Source organism: Hoplias malabaricus, chromosome X2, assembly GCF_029633855.1.
Source record: "Hoplias malabaricus isolate fHopMal1 chromosome X2, fHopMal1.hap1, whole genome shotgun sequence".
Classification (NCBI taxonomy): domain Eukaryota; kingdom Metazoa; phylum Chordata; class Actinopteri; order Characiformes; family Erythrinidae; genus Hoplias; species Hoplias malabaricus.
Window position 1 is genome coordinate 33,507,797 of NC_089819.1, and position 20,346 is coordinate 33,528,142.

Sequence of the window (20,346 nt, forward strand, 5' to 3'; positions counted from 1 at the left end):
GAAGCGGGCGGGGTATCGGCCTATAATTTCACGTGGTGGGACCTTGGACTCTCGGGTCTGCCCGTTTGAATTCTGGTGTCTCTAGCTCGAAAACTGAGCGTGTGACAGCAGTTTGAAAGTTTGACAAAAGTTTATGGACATATTTCCATTCATTCCTATGGGACAAAAGATGAAACTTCAAATGCTTACTGTGCTAAAACTATGCAACTTTTCCAAAAGCTGTATACAAGCCCGCATCCCACAGGGAAGCTCTACGAATGAAACTTTGAACGGAGTCGATATCTCGAAAACTGTGGGCGGAGTTAACCGGACAAGAACGAACGATCCTCAGAATGAAGGGCAGCAAACGTAACACTAGAGGTCTGCATTTCCAGGAGGAAACGCGAGATGTTGCGCCGCCGAAACCCCTGCCCCCCGATCCGCGTCTTTCCCGCTTAAAGCGAGGTCCTCGGTACGGTAAACCCGCGTGGGTCACTAGGCGACGCTTATGGTGAAGGAGTTTACTGCTAAGCCGTCGGTAGTGGGATGTTAAGAGAGCACTCTCCCACAGCAGTTTACATTGGACTCTATGGAGCTCTGTAGGCCGTGAATGGAAAACGGGGTCAAAGGTCATGAAGCGGGTGGGCTATCGGCCCATAGTTTCACGTGATGGGACCGTGGACCCTCGGGTCTGCCCGTTTGAGTTCTGGTGTCTCTAGCTCGAAAACTGACCGTGTGACAGCAGTTTGAAAGTTTGACAAAAGTTTATGGACATTTCTCCATTCATTCCTATGGGAGAAAACACGAAACTTCAAATGCTTACTGTGCAAAAACTATGTAACTATTCCAAAAGCTGTATACAAGCCCGCATCCCACAGGGAAGCTCTACGAATGAAACTTTGAACGGAGTCGATATCTCGAAAACTGTGGGCGGAGTTAACCGGACAAGAACGAACGATCCTCAGAATGAAGGGCAGCAAACGTAACACCAGGAGGAAACCCCCGATCCGCGTCTTAAAATGTTGAAAAGACAGCCAGTATATTGTGAATGAGGTCTTTTTTAAAAATTCCACCTTAAGAAACCCTGGATAATTAAGACGTCCCCCTTAAAAATGACCTTTAAAGTGTTACAGACTGCCTGTGTATTTCTGTGGCCCTCACAGCTCTCCCCGTCAGTGTCTTCCTCTGCCCCTCCCCCTCCCCCCTCTGTCTCTCTCACACGCACGCTCACAGAATACAACTGACAAACTCACGATTCAATGAATTTCGACCGGGGAGCACCCTCCAAAAAATCACCCGTAGCTCGAAAACTTTTCCCAACCAAAATTGAACGAAGCATACCGTAGCGACAAGGAGAGTCTGGTGCTCGAGATGGTGTAAAAATTTTTGCACTTTGAGCGAGATTTGATGGTGTAATTACGAGTTAAAAACAGGCAAAGTTTTGAAAATCTGTGTGCCGACCCGCTCTTAAAATACATTGAGCTCTATGGGAGGAAAACCCTCCCATGTGTCAAACAAAAATTCATAACTCAAGAACGGTATTTTCAAACGGTCTGAAACTTACAAGTGTGAGAAAGGGGAAATTTCTCTACCATTTAAAGTTTAAATGAAGTCTGTAGGTGAAAGTATAAGGAAGTTATGGTGAAATGTTCGGCAGAAAATTGAAAAAGAAAAAAATTAATTTCAATGGGTTCCTATGGGAGCGTACCCACCCTCCGAACAAATGCTTACAGCTCGGAAAGTTTTCCCCACATCACTTAACCGTATATACCGTTGCGACAAGGAGAGTCTGGGGATCGATATGGTATAAAAAAATTTCAGATTAAGTGAGAATTGAGCATGTTATGATGAGTTAAAAACAGGAGAAAAATTTTGAAACCGCACTCTGAGCTGCTCTAAAAATACATTGAACCCTATGGGAGCCGAAACCGTCCCTAGTGCCGAACAAAAATTCATAACTCAAAAACCGTATTTTCAATAATGTTCACATTTACAGGTGCTAGAAAGGATAAGTTTCTCTACCATTTAAAATTTAAATGAAGTTTCTAGGTGAAAGTATGAGGAAGTTATGGTGATTTGTTCGGCTGAAAAGCGAAAAAACGGCTTTTGGCCAGTGAACCTAGAGTGTATGACATCACCCCCACTCTAAGGGTCTCCCATTGAAATGAATGGAGGAATTTTGAAGGAGGAAAAGAAAGGGAAGGATGAGTGCAAAAATTCCGAAAACGGAAGTGATGGGAGCCGGTACGCCCGGGTCCGACCGTCTGAAATCCCGTGTCCGTAGCTTGAAAAATGACCGAGTTAGAGCACTTTGAAAATTAATTCCATAGAAATGACTGGGGAAAAACGGAGCGATAAACGAGTGTAGCGGACGAACGAGTGCGGGTATCGGAAAGCTGTATACAAGCCCACATCGTCGCTATAGGACGCACGATTTCCAGGTGGAACGGAGTCGATAGCTCGAAAGCTGCGGGACTAGTTAGACGGACAAGGAAACGCGGAATAATAAGAATAATAATAATAATATGACTTACGGATAACAATATATTGCGCCGCTGCTTAAAGCAGCAGGCGCAACATAACTAGAGGTCTGCATTTCCAGGAGGAAACGCGAGATGTTGCGCCGCCGAAACCCCCGCCCCCCGATCCGCGTCTTTCCCGCTTAAAGCGAGGTCCTCGATACGGTAAACCCGCGTGGGTCACTAGGCGACGCTTATGGTGAAGGAGTTTACTGCTAAGCTGTTGGTAGTGGGATGTTAAGAGAGCACTCTCCCACAGCAGTTTACATTGGACTCTATGGAGCTCTGTAGGCCGTGAATGGAAAACGGGGTCAAAGGTCATGAAGCGGGCGGGGTATCGGCCCATAATTTCAGGTGGTGGGACCGTGGACCCTCGGGTCTGCCCGTTTGAGTTCTGGTGTCTCTAGCTCGAAAACTGACCGTGTGACAGCACTTTGAAAGTTTGACAAAAGTTTATGGACATTTTTCCATTCATTCCTATGGGAGTAAAGATGAAACTTCAAATGTTTCCTGTGCAAAAACTATGTAACTTTTCCAAAAGCTGTATACAAGCCCGCATCCCACAGGGAAGCTCTACGAATGAAACTTTGAACGGAGTCGATATCTCGAAAACTGTGGGCGGAGTTAACCGGACAAGAATGAACGATCCTCAGAATGAAGGGCAGCAAACGTAACACTAGAGGTCTGCATTTCCAGGAGGAAACGCGAGATGTTGCGCCGCCTAAACCCCTGCCCCCCGATCCGCGTCTTTCCCGCTTAAAGCGAGGCCCTCGATACGGTAAACCCGCGTGGGTCACTAGGCGACGCTTATGGTGAAGGAGTTTACTGCTAAGCTGTCGGTAGTGGGATGTTAAGAGAGCAGTCTCCCACAGCAGTTTACATTGGACTCTATGGAGCTCTGTAGGCCGTGAATGGAAAACGGGGTCAAAGGTCATGAAGCGGGTGGGCTATCGGCCCATAATTTCACGTGGTGGGACCTTGGACTCTCGGGTCTGCCCGTTTGAATTCTGGTGTCTCTAGCTCGAAAACTGAGCGTGTGACAGCAGTTTGAAAGTTTGACAAAAGTTTATGGACATATTTCCATTCATTCCTATGGGAGAAAAGATGAAACTTCAAATGCTTACTGTGCGAAAACTATGCAACTTTTCCAAAAGCTGTATACAAGCCCGCATCCCACAGGGAAGCTCTACGAATGAAACTTTGAACGGAGTCGATATCTCGAAAACTGTGGGCGGAGTTAACCGGACAAGAATGAACGATCCTCAGAATGAAGGGCAGCAAACGTAACACTAGAGGTCTGCATTTCCAGGAGGAAACGCGAGATGTTGCGCCGCCTAAACCCCTGCCCCCCGATCCGCGTCTTTCCCGCTTAAAGCGAGGTCCTCGATACGGTAAACCCGCGTGGGTCACTAGGCGACGCTTATGGTGAAGGAGTTTACTGCTAAGCTGTCGGTAGTGGGATGTTAAGAGAGCACTCTCCCACAGCAGTTTACATTGGACTCTATGGAGCTCTGTAGGCCGTGAAAGGAAAACGGGGTCAAAGGTCATGAAGCGGGTGGGCTATCGGCCTATAATTTCACGTGGCAGGACCGTGGACTCTCGGGTCTGCCCGTTTGAATTCTGGTGTCTCTAGCTCGAAAACTGACTGTGTGACAGCAGTTTTAAAGTTTGACAAAAGTTTATGGACATTTTTCCATTCATTCCTATGGGAGTTAAGATGAAACTTCAAATGCTTACTGTGCGAAAACTATGTAACTTTTCCAAAAGCTGTATACAAGCCCGCATCCCACAGGTAAGCTCTACGAGACAAACTTTGAACGGAGTCTATATCTCGAAAACTGTGGGCGGAGTTAACCGGACAAGAATGAACGATCCTCAGAATGAAGGGCAGCAAACGTAACACTAGAGGTCTGCGTTTCCAGGAGGAAACGCGAGATGTTGCGCCGCCTAAACCCCCGCCCCCCGATCCGCGTCTTTCCCGCTTAAAGCGAGGTCCTCGATACGGTAAACCCGCGTGGGTCACTAGGCGACGCTTATGGTGAAGGAGTTTACTGCTAAGCTGTCGGTAGTGGGATGTTAAGAGAGCACTCTCCCACAGCAGTTTACATTGGACTCTGTGGAGCTCTGTAGGCCGTGAATGGAAAACGGGGTCAAAGGTCATGAAGCGGGTGGGCTATCGGCCCATAGTTTCACGTGCTGGGACCGTGGACCCTCGGGTCTGCCCGTTTGAGTTCTGGTGTCTCTAGCTCGAAAACTGAGCGTTTGACAGCAGTTTGAATGTTTGACAAAAGTTTATGGACATTTCTCTATTCATTCCTATGGGAGAAAACACGAAATTTCAAATGCTTACTGTGCAAAAACTATGTAACTTTTCCAAAAGCTGTATACAAGCCCGCATCCCACAGGGCAGCTCTACGAAACAAACTTTGAACGGAGTCGATATCTCGAAAACTGTGGGCGGAGTTAACCGGACAAGAACGAACGATCCTCAGAATGAAGGGCAGCAAACGTAACACTAGAGGTCTGCATTTCCAGGAGGAAACGCGAGATGTTGCGCCGCCTAAACCCCCGTCCCCCGATCCGCGTCTTTCCCGCTTAAAGCGAGGTCCTCGATACGGTAAACCCGCGTGGGTCACTAGGCGACGCTTATGGTGAAGGAGTTTACTGCTAAGCTGTCGGTAGTGGGATGTTAAGAGAGCACTCTCCCACAGCAGTTTACATTGGACTCTATGGAGCTGTGTAGGCCGTGAATGGAAAACGGGGTCAAAGGTCATGAAGCGGGTGGGCTATCGGCCTATAATTTCAGGTGGTGGGACCGTGGACTCTCGGGTCTGCCCATTTGAGTTCTGGTGTCTGTAGCTCGAAAACTGACCGTGTGACAGCACTTTGAAAGTTTGACAAAAGTTTATGGACATTTTTCCATTCATTCCTATGGGAGAAAACACGAAACTTCAAATGCTTACTGTGCAAAAACTATGTAACTTTTCCAAAAGCTGTATACAAGCCCGCATCCCACAGGGAAGCTGTACGAATGAAACTTTGAACGGAGTCGATATCTCAAAAACTGTGGGCGGAGTTAACCGGACAAGAATGAACGATCCTCAGAATGAAGGGCAGCAAACGTAACACTAGAGGTCTGCATTTCCAGGAGGAAACGCGAGATGTTGCGCCGCCTAAATCCCTGCCCCCCGATCCGCGTCTTTCCCGCTTAAAGCGAGGTCCTCGATACGGTAAACCCGCGTGGGTCACTAGGCGACGCTTATGGTGAAGGAGTTTACTGCTAAGCTGTCGGTAGTGGGATGTTAAGAGAGCACTCTCCCACAGCAGTTTACATTGGACTCTATGGAGCTCTGTAGGCCGTGAAAGGAAAACGGGGTCAAAGGTCATGAAGCGGGTGGGCTATCGGCCCATAGTTTCACGTGCTGGGACCGTGGACCCTCGGGTCTGCCCGTTTGAGTTCTGGTGTCTCTAGCTCGAAAACTGACCGTGTGACAGCAGTTTTAAAGTTTGACAAAAGTTTATGGACATTTTTCCATTCATTCCTATGGGAGTAAAGATGAAACTTCAAATGCTTCCTGTGCGAAAACTATGTAACTTTTCCAAAAGCTGTATACAAGCCCGCATCCCACAGGGAAGCTCTACGAAACAAACTTTGAACGGAGTCGATATCTCGAAAACTGTGGGCGGAGTTAACCGGACAAGAATGAACGATCCTCAGAATGAAGGGCAGCAAACGTAACACTAGAGGTCTGTATTTCCAGGAGGAAACGCGAGATGTTGCGCCGCCGAAACCCCCGTCCCCCGATCCGCGTCTTTCCCGCTTAAAGCGAGGTCCTCGATACGGTAAACCCGCGTGGGTCACTAGGCGACGCTTATGGTGAAAGAGTTTACTGCTAAGCTGTCGGTAGTGGGATGTTAATAGAGCACTGTCCCACAGCAGTTTACATTGGACTCTATGGAGCTGTGTAGGCCGTGAATGGAAAACGGGGTCAAAGGTCATGAAGCGGGTGGCCTATCGGCCCATAATTTTACGTGGTGGGACCGTGGACTCTCGGGTCTGACCGTTTGAGTTCTGGTGTCTCTAGCTCGAAAACTGACCGTGTGACAGCAGTTTGAAAGTTTGACAAAAGTTTATGGACATTTTTCCATTCATTCCTATGGGAGTTAAGATGAAACTTCAAATGCTTACTGTGCGAAAACTATGTAACTTTTCCAAAAGCTGTATACAAGCCCGCGTCACACAGGGCAGCTCTACGAAACAAACTTTGAACGGAGTCGATATCTCGAAAACTGTGGGCGGAGTTAACCGGACAAGAATGAACGATCCTCAGAATGAAGGGCAGCAAACGTAACACTAGAGGTCTGCATTTCCAGGAGGAAACGCGAGATGTTGCGCCGCCTAAACCCCTGCCCCCCGATCCGCGTCTTTCCCGCTTAAAGCGAGGTCCTCGACACGGTAAACCCGCGCGGGTCACTAGGCGACGCTTATGGTGAAGGAGTTTACTGCTAAGCTGTCGGTAGTGGGATGTTAAGAGAGCACTCTCCCACAGCAGTTTACATTGGACTCTATGGAGCTCTGTAGGCCGTGAATGGAAAACGGGGTCAAAGGTCATGAAGCGGGTGGGCTATTGGCCTATAATTTCACGTGGTGGGACCTTGGACTCTCGGGTCTGCCCGTTTGAATTCTGGTGTCTCTAGCTCGAAAACTGAGCGTGTGACAGCAGTTTGAAAGTTTGACAAAAGTTTATGGACATTTTTCCATTCATTCCTATGGGAGTAAAGATGAAACTTCAAATGGTTACTGTGCGAAAACTATGCAACTTTTCCAAAAGCTGTATACAAGCCCGCATCCCACAGGGAAGCTGTACGAAACAAACTTTGAACGGAGTCGATATCTCGAAAACTGTGGGCGGAGTTAACCGGACAAGAATGAACGATCCTCAGAATGAAGGGCAGCAAACGTAACACCAGGAGGAAACGCGAGATGTTGCGCCGCCTAAACCCCTGCCCCCCGATCCGCGTCTTTCCCGCTTAAAGCGAGGTCCTCGATACGGTAAACCCGCGTGGGTCACTAGGCGACGCTTATGGTGAAGGAGTTTACTGCTAAGCTGTTGGTAGTGGGATGTTAAGAGAGCATTCTCCCACAGCAGTTTACATTGGACTCTATGGAGCTCTGTAGGCCGTGAATGGAAAACGATACATTTTGAATTCCACCTTTAAAAACAATTCCACCTTAAGAAACCCAGAATTGTATTGAAATGTCCACATCACAGGCCAAAAGAGTCTTAAAAGCAAAAAAAGATGGCCAATACATTTTAAATACCACCTTAATAAAAATTCCACCTTAAGAAACCCACAGTTGTATTGACACGTCCACCTTTAAAAATGACCACTTTAAATAAAGCTTAAAATGTCGAAAAGACAGCCAGTATATTGTGAATGAGGTATTCTTTAAAAATTCCACCTTAAGAAACCCTGGATAATTAAGACGTCCCCCTTAAAAATGACCTTTAAAGTGTTAGACACTGCCTATGTCCTTCATACCTCTCCCCCTCGGTCTCTGACTCTGCCCCTCCCCCTCCCCTCTCTGTTTCTCTCACACGCACGCTCACAGAATACAACTGACAGACTCACGATTCAATGAATTTCGACCGGGGAGCACCCTCCAAAAAATCACCCGTAGCTCGAAAACTTTTCCCAACCAAAATTGAACGAAGCATACCGTAGCGACAAGGAGAGTCTTGTGCTCGAGATGGTGTAAAAATTTTTGCACTTTGAGCGAGATTTGATGGTGTAATTACGAGTTAAAAACAGGCAAAGTTTTGAAAATCTGCGTGCAGACCCGCTCTTAAAATACATTGAGCTCTATGGGAGGAAAACCCTCCCAAGTGTCAAACAAAAATTCATAACTCAAGAACGGTATTCTCAAACGGTCTGAAACTTACAAGTGTGAGAAAGGGGAAATTTCTCTACCATTTAAAGTTTAAATGAAGTCTGTAGGTGAAAGTATAAGGAAGTTATGGTGAAATGTTCGGCAGAAAATTGAAAAAGAAAAAAAAAAATTTCAATGGGTTCCTATGGGACCGTACCCACCCTCCGAACAAATGCTTATAGCTCGGAAAGTTTTCCCCACATCACTTAACCGTATATACCGTTGCGACAAGGAGAGTCTGGGGATCGATGTGGTATAAAAAAATTGCAGATTAAGTGAGAATTGAGCATGTTATGACGAGTTAAAAACAGGAGAAATTTTTAGAAACCGCACTCTGAGCTGCTCCAAAAATACATTGAACCCTATGGGAGCCGAAACCCTCCCTAGTGCCGAACAAAAATTCATAACTCAAAAACCGTATTTTCAATAATGTTCAAATTTAGAGGTCTTAGAAAGGACAAGTTTATCTACCATTTAAAATTTAAATGAAGTTTCTAGGTGAAAGTATGAGGAAGTTATGGCGATTTGTTAGGCTGAAAAGTGAAAAAACGGCTTTGGCCACTGAAACTACAGTGGATGACATCACCCCCACTCTAAGGGCCTCCCATTGAAATGAATGGAGGGATTTTGAAGGAGGTATAGAAAGGGAAGGATGAGTGCAAAAATTCCGAAAACGGAAGTGATGGGAGCCGGTACGCCCGGGTCCGACCGTCTAAAATCCCGTGTCCGTAGCTTGAAAAATGACCGAGTTAGAGCACTTTGAAAATTAATTCCATAGAAATGACTGGGGAAAAACGGAGCGATAAACGAGTGTAGCGGACGAACGAGTGCGGGTATCGGAAAGCTGTATACAAGCCCACATCGTCGCTATAGGACGCACGATTTCCAGGTGGAACGGAGTCGATAGCTCGAAAGCTGCGGGACTAGTTAGGCGGACAAGGAAATCCGGAATAATAAGAATAATAAAAAAAATAATAATAATATGACTTTCGGATAACAATATATTGCGCGCTGCTAAAGCAGCTGGCGCAACATAACTAGAGGTCTGCATTTCCAGGAGGAAACGCGAGATGTTGCGCCGCCTAAACCCCCGTCCCCCGATCCGCGTCTTTCCCGCTTAAAGCGAGTTCCTCGATACGGTAAACCCGCGTGGGTCACTAGGCGACGCTTATGGTGAAGGAGTTTACTGCTAAGCTGTCGGTAGTGGGATGTTAAGAGAGCACTGTCCCACAGCAGTTTACATTGGACTCTATGGAGCTCTGTAGGCCGTGAAAGGAAAACGGGGTCAAAGGTCATGAAGCGGGTGGGCTATCGGCCCATAAATTCACGTGGTGGGACCGTGGACTCTCGGGTGTGCCCATTTGAATTCTGGTGTCTGTAGCTCGAAAACTGACCGTGTGACAGCAGTTTTAATATTTGACAAAAGTTTATGGACATTTTTCCATTCATTCCTATGGGAGTAAAGATGAAAGTTAAAATGCTTACTGTGCGAAAACTATGTAACTTTTCCAAAAGCTGTATACAAGCCCGCATCCCACAGGGCAGCTCTACGAAACAAACTTTGAACGGAGTCGATATCTCGAAAACTGTGGGCGGAGTTAACCGGACAAGAACGAACGATCCTCAGAATGAAGGGCAGCAAACGTAACACTAGAGGTCTGCATTTCCAGGAGGAAACGCGAGATGTTGCGCCGCCTAAACCCCCGCCCCCCGATCCGCGTCTTTACCGCTTAAAGCGAGGTCCTCGATACGGTAAACCCGCGTGGGTCACTAGGCGACGCTTATGGTGAAGGAGTTTACTGCTAAGCTGTTGGTAGTGGGATGTTAAGAGAGCACTGTCCCACAGCAGTTTACATTGGACTCTATGGAGCTGTGTAGGCCGTGAATGGAAAACGGGGTCAAAGGTCATGAAGCGGGTGGGCTATCGGCCCATAGTTTCACGTGCTGGGACCGTGGACCCTCGGGTCTGCCCGTTTGAGTTCTGGTGTCTGTAGCTCGAAAACTGAGCGTGTGACAGCAGTTTAAAAGTTTGACAAAAGTTTATGGACATTTTTCCATTCATTCCTATGGGAGTAAAGATGAAAGTTCAAAGGCTTCCTGTGCAAAAACTATGCAACTTTTCCAAAAGCTGTATACAAGCCCGCATCCCACAGGGCAGCTCTACGAAACAAACTTTGAACGGAGTCGATATCTCGAAAACTGTGGGCGGAGTTAACCGGACAAGAATGAACGATCCTCAGAATGAAGGGCAGCAAACGTAACACTAGAGGTCTGCATTTCCAGGAGGAAACGCGAGATGTTGCGCCGCCTAAACCCCTGCCCCCCGATCCGCGTCTTTCACGCTTAAAGCGAGGTCCTCGATACGGTAAACCCGCGTGGGTCACTAGGCGACGCCTATGGTGAAGGAGTTTACTGCTAAGCTGTCGGTAGTGGGATGTTAAGAGAGCACTCTCCCACAGCAGTTTACATTGGACTCTATGGAGCTGTGTAGGCCGTGAATGGAAAACGGGGTCAAAGGTCATGAAGCGGGTGGGCTATCGGCCTATAGTTTCACGTGGTGGGACCGTGGACCCTCGGGTCTGCCCGTTTGAGTTCTGGTGTCTCTAGCTCGAAAACTGACCGTGTGACAGCAGTTTAAAAGTTTGACAAAAGTTTATGGACACTTTTCCATTCATTCCTATGGGAGAAAAGTTGAAACTTCAAATGCTTACTGTGCTAAAACTATGTAACTTTTCCAAAAGCTGTATACAAGCCCGCATCCCACAGGGAAGCTCTACGAATGAAACTTTGAACGGAGTCGATATCTCGAAAACTGTGGGCGGAGTTAACCGGACAAGAATGAACGATCCTCAGAATGAAGGGCAGCAAACGTAACACTAGAGGTCTGCATTTCCAGGAGGAAACGCGAGATGTTGCGCCGCCTAAACCCCCGTCCCCCGATCCGCGTCTTTCCCGCTTAAAGCGAGGTCCTCGATACGGTAAACCCGCGTGGGTCACTAGGCGACGCTTATGGTGAAGGAGTTTACTGCTAAGCTGTCGGTAGTGGGATGTTAAGAGAGCACTCTCCCACAGCAGTTTACATTGGACTCTATGGAGCTGTGTAGGCCGTGAATGGAAAACGGGGTCAAAGGTCATGAAGCGGGTGGGCTATCGGCCTATAATTTTACGTGGTGGGACCTTGGACCCTCGGGTCTGCCCGTTTGAGTTCTGGTGTCTCTAGCTCGAAAACTGAGCGTGTGACAGCAGTTTGAAAGTTTGACAAAAGTTTATGGACATTTTTCCATTCATTCCTATGGGAGAAAAGATGAAACTTCAAATGCTTACTGTGCTAAAACTATGCAACTTTTCCAAAAGCTGTATACAAGCCCGCATCCCACAGGGAAGGTCTACGAATGAAACTTTGAACGGAGTCGATATCTCGAAAACTGTGGGCGGAGTTAACCGGACAAGAATGAACGATCCTCAGAATGAAGGGCAGCAAACGTAACACCAGGAGGAAACGCGAGATGTTGCGCCGCCTAAACCCCTGCCCCCCGATCCGCGTCTTTCCCGCTTAAAGCGAGGTCCTCGACACGGTAAACCCGCGTGGGTCACTAGGCGATGCTTATGGTGAAGGAGTTTACTGCTAAGCTGTTGGTAGTGGGATGTTAAGAGAGCACTGTCCCACAGCAGTTTACATTGGACTATGTGGAGCTGTGTAGGCCGTGAATGGAAAACGGGGTCAAAGGTCATGAAGCGGGTGGGCTATCGGCCCATAATTTCACGTGGTGGGACCTTGGACTCTCGGGTCTGCCCGTTTGAGTTCTGGTGTCTCTAGCTCGAAAACTGAGCGTGTGACAGCAGTTTGAAAGTTTGACAAAAGTTTATGGACATTTTTCCATTCATTCCTATGGGAGAAAAGATGAAACTTCAAATGCTTACTGTGCTAAAACTATGCAACTTTTCCAAAAGCTGTATACAAGCCCGCATCCCACAGGGAAGGTCTACGAATGAAACTTTGAACGGAGTCGATATCTCGAAAACTGTGGGCGGAGTTAACCGGACAAGAATGAACGATCCTCAGAATGAAGGGCAGCAAACGTAACACCAGGAGGAAACGCGAGATGTTGCGCCGCCTAAACCCCTGCCCCCCGATCCGCGTCTTTCCCGCTTAAAGCGAGGTCCTCGACACGGTAAACCCGCGTGGGTCACTAGGCGATGCTTATGGTGAAGGAGTTTACTGCTAAGCTGTTGGTAGTGGGATGTTAAGGGAGCACTCTCCCACAGCAGTTTACATTGGACTCTATGGAGCTCTGTAGGCCGTGAAAGGAAAACGGGGTCAAAGGTCATGAAGCGGGTGGGCTATCGGCCCATAAATTCACGTGGTGGGACCGTGGACTCTCGGGTCTGCCCGTTTGAATTCTGGTGTCTCTAGCTCGAAAACTGACCGTGTGACAGCAGTTTTAAAGTTTGACAAAAGTTTATGGACATTTTTCCATTCATTCCTATGGGAGAAAAGATGAAACTTCAAATGCTTACTGTGCGAAAACTATGTAACTTTTCCAAAAGCTGTATACAAGCCCGCATCCCACAGGGCAGCTCTACGAGACAAACTTTGAACGGAGTCTATATCTCGAAAACTGTGGGCGGAGTTAACCGGACAAGAATGAACGATCCTCAGAATGAAGGGCAGCAAACGTAACACTAGAGGTCTGCATTTCCAGGAGGAAACACGAGATGTTGCGCCGCCTAAACCCCCGCCCCCCGATCCGCGTCTTAAAATGTTGAAAAGACAGCCAGTATATTGTGAATGAGGTATTCTTAAAAAATTCCACCTTAAGAAACCCTGGATAATTAAGACGTCCCCCTTAAAAATGACCTTTAAAGTGTTACAGACTGCCTGTGTATTTCTGTGGCCCTCACACCTCTTCCCCGTCAGTGTCTGCCTCTGCCCCTCCCCCTCCCCCCTCTGTCTCTCTCACACGCACGCTCACAGAATACAACTGACAGACTCACGATTCAATGAATTTCGACCGGGGAGCACCCTCCAAAAAATCACCCGTAGCTCGAAAACTTTTCCCAACCAAAATTGAACGAAGCATACCGTAGCGACAAGGAGAGTCTTGTGCTCGAGATGGTGTAAAAATTTTTGCACTTTGAGCGAGATTTGATGGTGTAATTACGAGTTAAAAACAGGCAAAGTTTTGAAAATCTGCGTGCAGACCCGCTCTTAAAATACATTGAGCTCTATGGGAGGAAAACCCTCCCAAGTGTCAAACAAAAATTCATAACTCAAGAACGGTATTCTCAAACGGTCTGAAACTTACAAGTGTGAGAAAGGGGAAATTTCTCTACCATTTAAAGTTTAAATGAAGTCTGTAGGTGAAAGTATAAGGAAGTTATGGTGAAATGTTCGGCAGAAAATTGAAAAAGAAAAAAAATAATTTCAATGGGTTCCTATGGGAGCGTACCCACCCTCCGAACAAATGCTTATAGCTCGGAAAGTTTTCCCCACATCACTTAACCGTATATACCGTTGCGACAAGGAGAGTCTGGGGATCGATGTGGTATAAAAAAATTGCAGATTAAGTGAGAATTGAGCATGTTATGACGAGTTAAAAACAGGAGAAATTTTTAGAAACCGCACTCTGAGCTGCTCCAAAAATACATTGAACCCTATGGGAGCCGAAACCCTCCCTAGTGCCGAACAAAAATTCATAACTCAAAAACCGTATTTTCAATAATGTTCAAATTTAGAGGTCTTAGAAAGGACAAGTTTCTCTACCATTTAAAATTTAAATGAAGTTTCTAGGTGAAAGTATGAGGAAGTTATGGCGATTTGTTAGGCTGAAAAGTGAAAAAACGGCTTTGGCCACTGAAACTACAGTGGATGACATCACCCCCACTCTAAGGGCCTCCCATTGAAATGAATGGAGGGATTTTGAAGGAGGTATAGAAAGGGAAGGATGAGTGCAAAAATTCCGAAAACGGAAGTGATGGGAGCCGGTACGCCCGGGTCCGACCGTCTAAAATCCCGTGTCCGTAGCTTGAAAAATGACCGAGTTAGAGCACTTTGAAAATTAATTCCATAGAAATGACTGGGGAAAAACGGAGCGATAAACGAGTGTAGCGGACGAACGAGTGCGGGTATCGGAAAGCTGTATACAAGCCCACATCGTCGCTATAGGACGCACGATTTCCAGGTGGAACGGAGTCGATAGCTCGAAAGTTGCGGGACTAGTTAGGCGGACAAGGAAACGCGGAATAATAAGAATAAAAATAATAATAATATGACTTAAGAAGAACAATATATTGCGCGCTGCTAAAGCAGCTGGCGCAACATAATAATATGACTTAAGAAGAACAATATATTGCGCGCTGCTGCTTAAAGCAGCAGGCGCAACATAACTAGAGGTCTGCATTTCCAGGAGGAAACGCGAGATGTTGCGCCGCCTAAACCCCCGCCCCCCGATCCGCGTCTTTCCCGCTTAAAGCGAGGTCCTCGATACGGTAAACCCGCGTGGGTCACTAGGCGACGCTTATGGTGAAGGAGTTTACTGCTAAGCTGTCGGTAGTGGGATGTTAAGAGAGCACTCTCCCACAGCAGTTTACATTGGACTCTATGGAGCTCAGTAGGCCGTGAATGGAAAACGGGGTCAAAGGTCATGAAGCGGGTGGGCTATCGGCCTATAATTTCAGGTGGTGGGACCGTGGACCCTCGGGTCTGACCGTTTGAATTCTGGTGTCTGTAGCTCGAAAAATGACCGTGTGACAGCAATTTGAAAGTTTGACAAAAGTTTATGGACATTTTTCCATTCATTCCTATGAGAGAAAAGATGAAATTTCAAATGCTTACTGTGCGAAAACTATGCAACTTTTCCAAAAGCTGTATACAAGCCCGCATCCCACAGGGAAGCTCTACGAATGAAACTTTGAACGGAGTCGATATCTCGAAAACTGTGGGCGGAGTTAACCGGACAAGAATGAACAATCCTCAGAATGAAGGGCAGCAAACGTAACACTAGAGGTCTGCATTTCCAGGAGGAAACGCGAGATGTTGCGCCGCCGAAACCCCTGCCCCCCGATCCGCGTCTTTCCCGCTTAAAGCGAGGTCCTCGGTACGGTAAGCCCGCGTGGGTCACTAGGCGACGCTTATGGTGAAGGAGTTTACTGCTAAGCCGTCGGTAGTGGGATGTTAAGAGAGCACTCTCCCACAGCAGTTTACATTGGACTCTATGGAGCTCTGTAGGCCGTGAATGGAAAACGGGGTCAAAGGTCATGAAGCGGGTGGGCTATCGGCCCATAATTTTACGTGGTGGGACCGTGGACCCTCGGGTCTGCCCGTTTGAGTTCTGGTGTCTCTAGCTCGAAAACTGACCGTGTGACAGCAGTTTTAAAGTTTGACAAAAGTTTATGGACATTTTTCCATTCATTCCTATGGGAGTTAAGATGAAACTTCAAATGCTTACTGTGCGAAAACTATGTAACTTTTCCAAAAGCTGTATACAAGCCCGCATCCCACAGGGAAGCTCTACGAGACAAACTTTGAACGGAGTCTATATCTCGAAAACTGTGGGCGGAGTTAACCAGACAAGAATGAACGATCCTCAGAATGAAGGGCAGCAAACGTAACACTAGAGGTCTGCATTTCCAGGAGGAAACGCGAGATGTTGCGCCGTCTAAACCCCCGCCCCCCGATCCGCGTCTTTACCGCTTAAAGCGAGGTCCTCGATACGGTAAACCCGCGTGGGTCACTAGGCGACGCTTATGCTGAAGGAGTTTACTGCTAAGCTGTTGGTAGTGGGATGTTAAGAGAGCACTGTCCCACAGCAGTTTACATTGGACTCTATGGAGCTGTGTAGGCCGTGAATGGAAAACGGGGTCAAAGGTCATGAAGCGGGTGGGCTATCGGCCCATAATTTCACGTGGTGGGACCGTGGACTCTCGGGTCTGCCCGTTTGAATTCTGGTGTCTCTAGCTCGAAAACTGAGCGTGTGACAGCAGTTTTTAAGTTTGACAAAAGTTTATGGACATTTTTCCATTCATTCCTATGGGAGTAAAGATGAAACTTCAAATGCTTACTGTGCAAAAACTATGTAACTTTTCCAAAAGCTGTATACAAGCCCGCATCCCACAGGGAAGCTGTACGAAACAAACTTTGAACGGAGTCGATATCTCGAAAACTGTGGGCGGAGTTAACCGGACAAGAATGAACGATCCTCAGAATGAAGGGCAGCAAACGTAACACCAGGAGGAAACGCGAGATGTTGCGCCGCCTAAACCCCTGCCCCCCGATCCGCGTCTTTCCCGCTTAAAGCGAGGTCCTCGATACGGTAAACCCGCGTGGGTCACTAGGCGACGCTTATGGTGAAGGAGTTTACTGCTAAGCTGTTGGTAGTGGGATGTTAAGAGAGCATTCTCCCACAGCAGTTTACATTGGACTCTATGGAGCTCTGTAGGCCGTGAATGGAAAACGATACATTTTGAATTCCACCTTTAAAAACAATTCCACCTTAAGAAACCCAGAATTGTATTGAAATGTCCACATCACAGGCCAAAAGAGTCTTAAAAGCAAAAAAAGATGGCCAATACATTTTAAATACCACCTTAATAAAAATTCCACCTTAAGAAACCCACAGTTGTATTGACACGTCCACCTTTAAAAATGACCACTTTAAATAAAGCTTAAAATGTCGAAAAGACAGCCAGTATATTGTGAATGAGGTATTCTTTAAAAATTCCACCTTAAGAAACCCTGGATAATTAAGACGTCCCCCTTAAAAATGACCTTTAAAGTGTTAGACACTGCCTATGTCCTTCATACCTCTCCCCCTCGGTCTCTGACTCTGCCCCTCCCCCTCCCCTCTCTGTTTCTCTCACACGCACGCTCACAGAATACAACTGACAGACTCACGATTCAATGAATTTCGACCGGGGAGCACCCTCCAAAAAATCACCCGTAGCTCGAAAACTTTTCCCAACCAAAATTGAACGAAGCATACCGTAGCGACAAGGAGAGTCTTGTGCTCGAGATGGTGTAAAAATTTTTGCACTTTGAGCGAGATTTGATGGTGTAATTACGAGTTAAAAACAGGCAAAGTTTTGAAAATCTGCGTGCAGACCCGCTCTTAAAATACATTGAGCTCTATGGGAGGAAAACCCTCCCAAGTGTCAAACAAAAATTCATAACTCAAGAACGGTATTCTCAAACGGTCTGAAACTTACAAGTGTGAGAAAGGGGAAATTTCTCTACCATTTAAAGTTTAAATGAAGTCTGTAGGTGAAAGTATAAGGAAGTTATGGTGAAATGTTCGGCAGAAAATTGAAAAAGAAAAAAAAAAATTTCAATGGGTTCCTATGGGACCGTACCCACCCTCCGAACAAATGCTTATAGCTCGGAAAGTTTTCCCCACATCACTTAACCGTATATACCGTTGCGACAAGGAGAGTCTGGGGATCGATGTGGTATAAAAAAATTGCAGATTAAGTGAGAATTGAGCATGTTATGACGAGTTAAAAACAGGAGAAATTTTTAGAAACCGCACTCTGAGCTGCTCCAAAAATACATTGAACCCTATGGGAGCCGAAACCCTCCCTAGTGCCGAACAAAAATTCATAACTCAAAAACCGTATTTTCAATAATGTTCAAATTTAGAGGTCTTAGAAAGGACAAGTTTCTCTACCATTTAAAATTTAAATGAAGTTTCTAGGTGAAAGTATGAGGAAGTTATGGTGATTTGTTTGGCTGAAAAGTGAAAAACCCGTTTTCTGAGAAGGAATCTACAGTGTATGATGTCACCCACTCTAAGAGCCTCCCATTGAAATGAATGGAGGGATTTTGAAGGAGGAATAGAAAGGGAAGGATGAGTGCAAAAAATCTGAAAACGGAAGTGATGGGAGCCGGTACGCCCGGGTCCGACCGTCTGAAATCCCGTGTCCGTAGCTTGAAAAATGACCGAGTTAGAGCACTTTGAAAATTAATTCCATAGAAATGTCTGGGGAAAAACGGAGAGATAAACGAGTGTAGCGGACGAACGAGTGCGGGTATCGGAAAGCTGTATACAAGCCCACATCGTCGCTATAGGACGCACGATTTCCAGGTGGAACGGAGTCGATAGCTCGAAAGCTGCGGGACTAGTTAGACGGACAAGGAAACGCGGAATAATAAGAATAATAATAACTAGAGGTCTGCATTTCCAGGAGGAAACGCGAGATGTTGCGCCGCCGAAACCCCCGCCCCCCGATCCGCGTCTTTCCCGCTTAAAGCGAGGTCCTCGATACGGTAAACCCGCGTGGGTCACTAGGCGACGCTTATGGTGAAGGAGTTTACTGCTAAGCTGTTGGTAGTGGGATGTTAAGAGAGCATTCTCCCACAGCAGTTTACATTGGACTCTATGGAGCTCTGTAGGCCGTGAATGGAAAACGATACATTTTGAATTCCACCTTTAAAAACAATTCCACCTTAAGAAACCCAGAATTGTATTGAAATGTCCACATCACAGGCCAAAAGAGTCTTAAAAGCAAAAAAAGATGGCCAATACATTTTAAATACCACCTTAATAAAAATTCCACCTTAAGAAACCCACAGTTGTATTGACACGTCCACCTTTAAAAATGACCACTTTAAATAAAGCTTAAAATGTCGAAAAGACAGCCAGTATATTGTGAATGAGGTATTCTTTAAAAATTCCACCTTAAGAAACCCTGGATAATTAAGACGTCCCCCTTAAAAATGACCTTTAAAGTGTTAGACACTGCCTATGTCCTTCATACCTCTCCCCCTCGGTCTCTGACTCTGCCCCTCCCCCTCCCCCCTCTGTTTCTCTCACACGCACGCTCACAGAATACAACTGACAGACTCATGATTCAATGAATTTCGACCGGTGGCGCACCTTCCAAAAAACCTCAAATATCTCAAAAACTTTTCCAGGTCCAAAAATGAACGAAGCATACCGTAGCGACAAGGAGAGTCTGGTGCTCGAGATGGTGTAAAAATTTTTGCACTTTGAGCGAGATTTGATGGTGTAATTACGAGTTAAAAACAGGCAAAGTTTTGAAAATCTGCGTGCCGACCCGCTCTTAAAATACATTGAGCTCTATGGGAGGAAAACCCTCCCAAGTGTCAAACAAAAATTCATAACTCAAGAACGGTATTCTCAAACGGTCTGAAACTTACAAGTGTGAGAAAGGGGAAATTTCTCTACCATTTAAAGTTTAAATGAAGTCTGTAGGTGAAAGTATAAGGAAGTTATGGTGAAATGTTCGGCAGAAAATTGAAAAAGACAAAAAATAATTTCAATGGGTTCCTATGGGAGCGTACCCACCCTCCGAACAAATGCTTATAGCTCGGAAAGTTTTCCCCACATCACTTAACCGTATATACCGTTGCGACAAGGAGAGTCTGGGGATTGATATGGTATAAAAAATTTGCAGATTAAGTGAGAATTGAGCATGTTATGACGAGTTAAAAACAGGAGAAAATTTTAGAAACCGCACTCTGAGCTGCTCCAAAAATACATTGAACCCTATGGGAGCCGAAACCCTCCCTAGTGCCGAACAAAAATTCATAACTCAAAAACCGTATTTTCAATAATGTTCAAATTTAGAGGTCTTAGAAAGGACAAGTTTCTCTACCTTTTAAAATTTAAATGAAGTTTCTAGGTGAAACTATAAGGAAGTTATGGCGATTTGTTCGGCTGAAAAGTGAAAAAACGGCTTTTGGCCACTGAAACTACAGTGGATGACATCAACCCCACTCTAAGAGCCTCCCATTGAAATGAATGGAGGGATTTTGAAGGAGGAAAAGAAAGGGAAGGATGAGTGCAAAAATTCCAAAAAACGGAAGTGATGGGAGCCGGTACGCCCGGGTCCGACCGTCTGAAATCCCGTGTCCGTAGCTTGAAAAATGACCGAGTTAGAGCACTTTGAAAATTAATT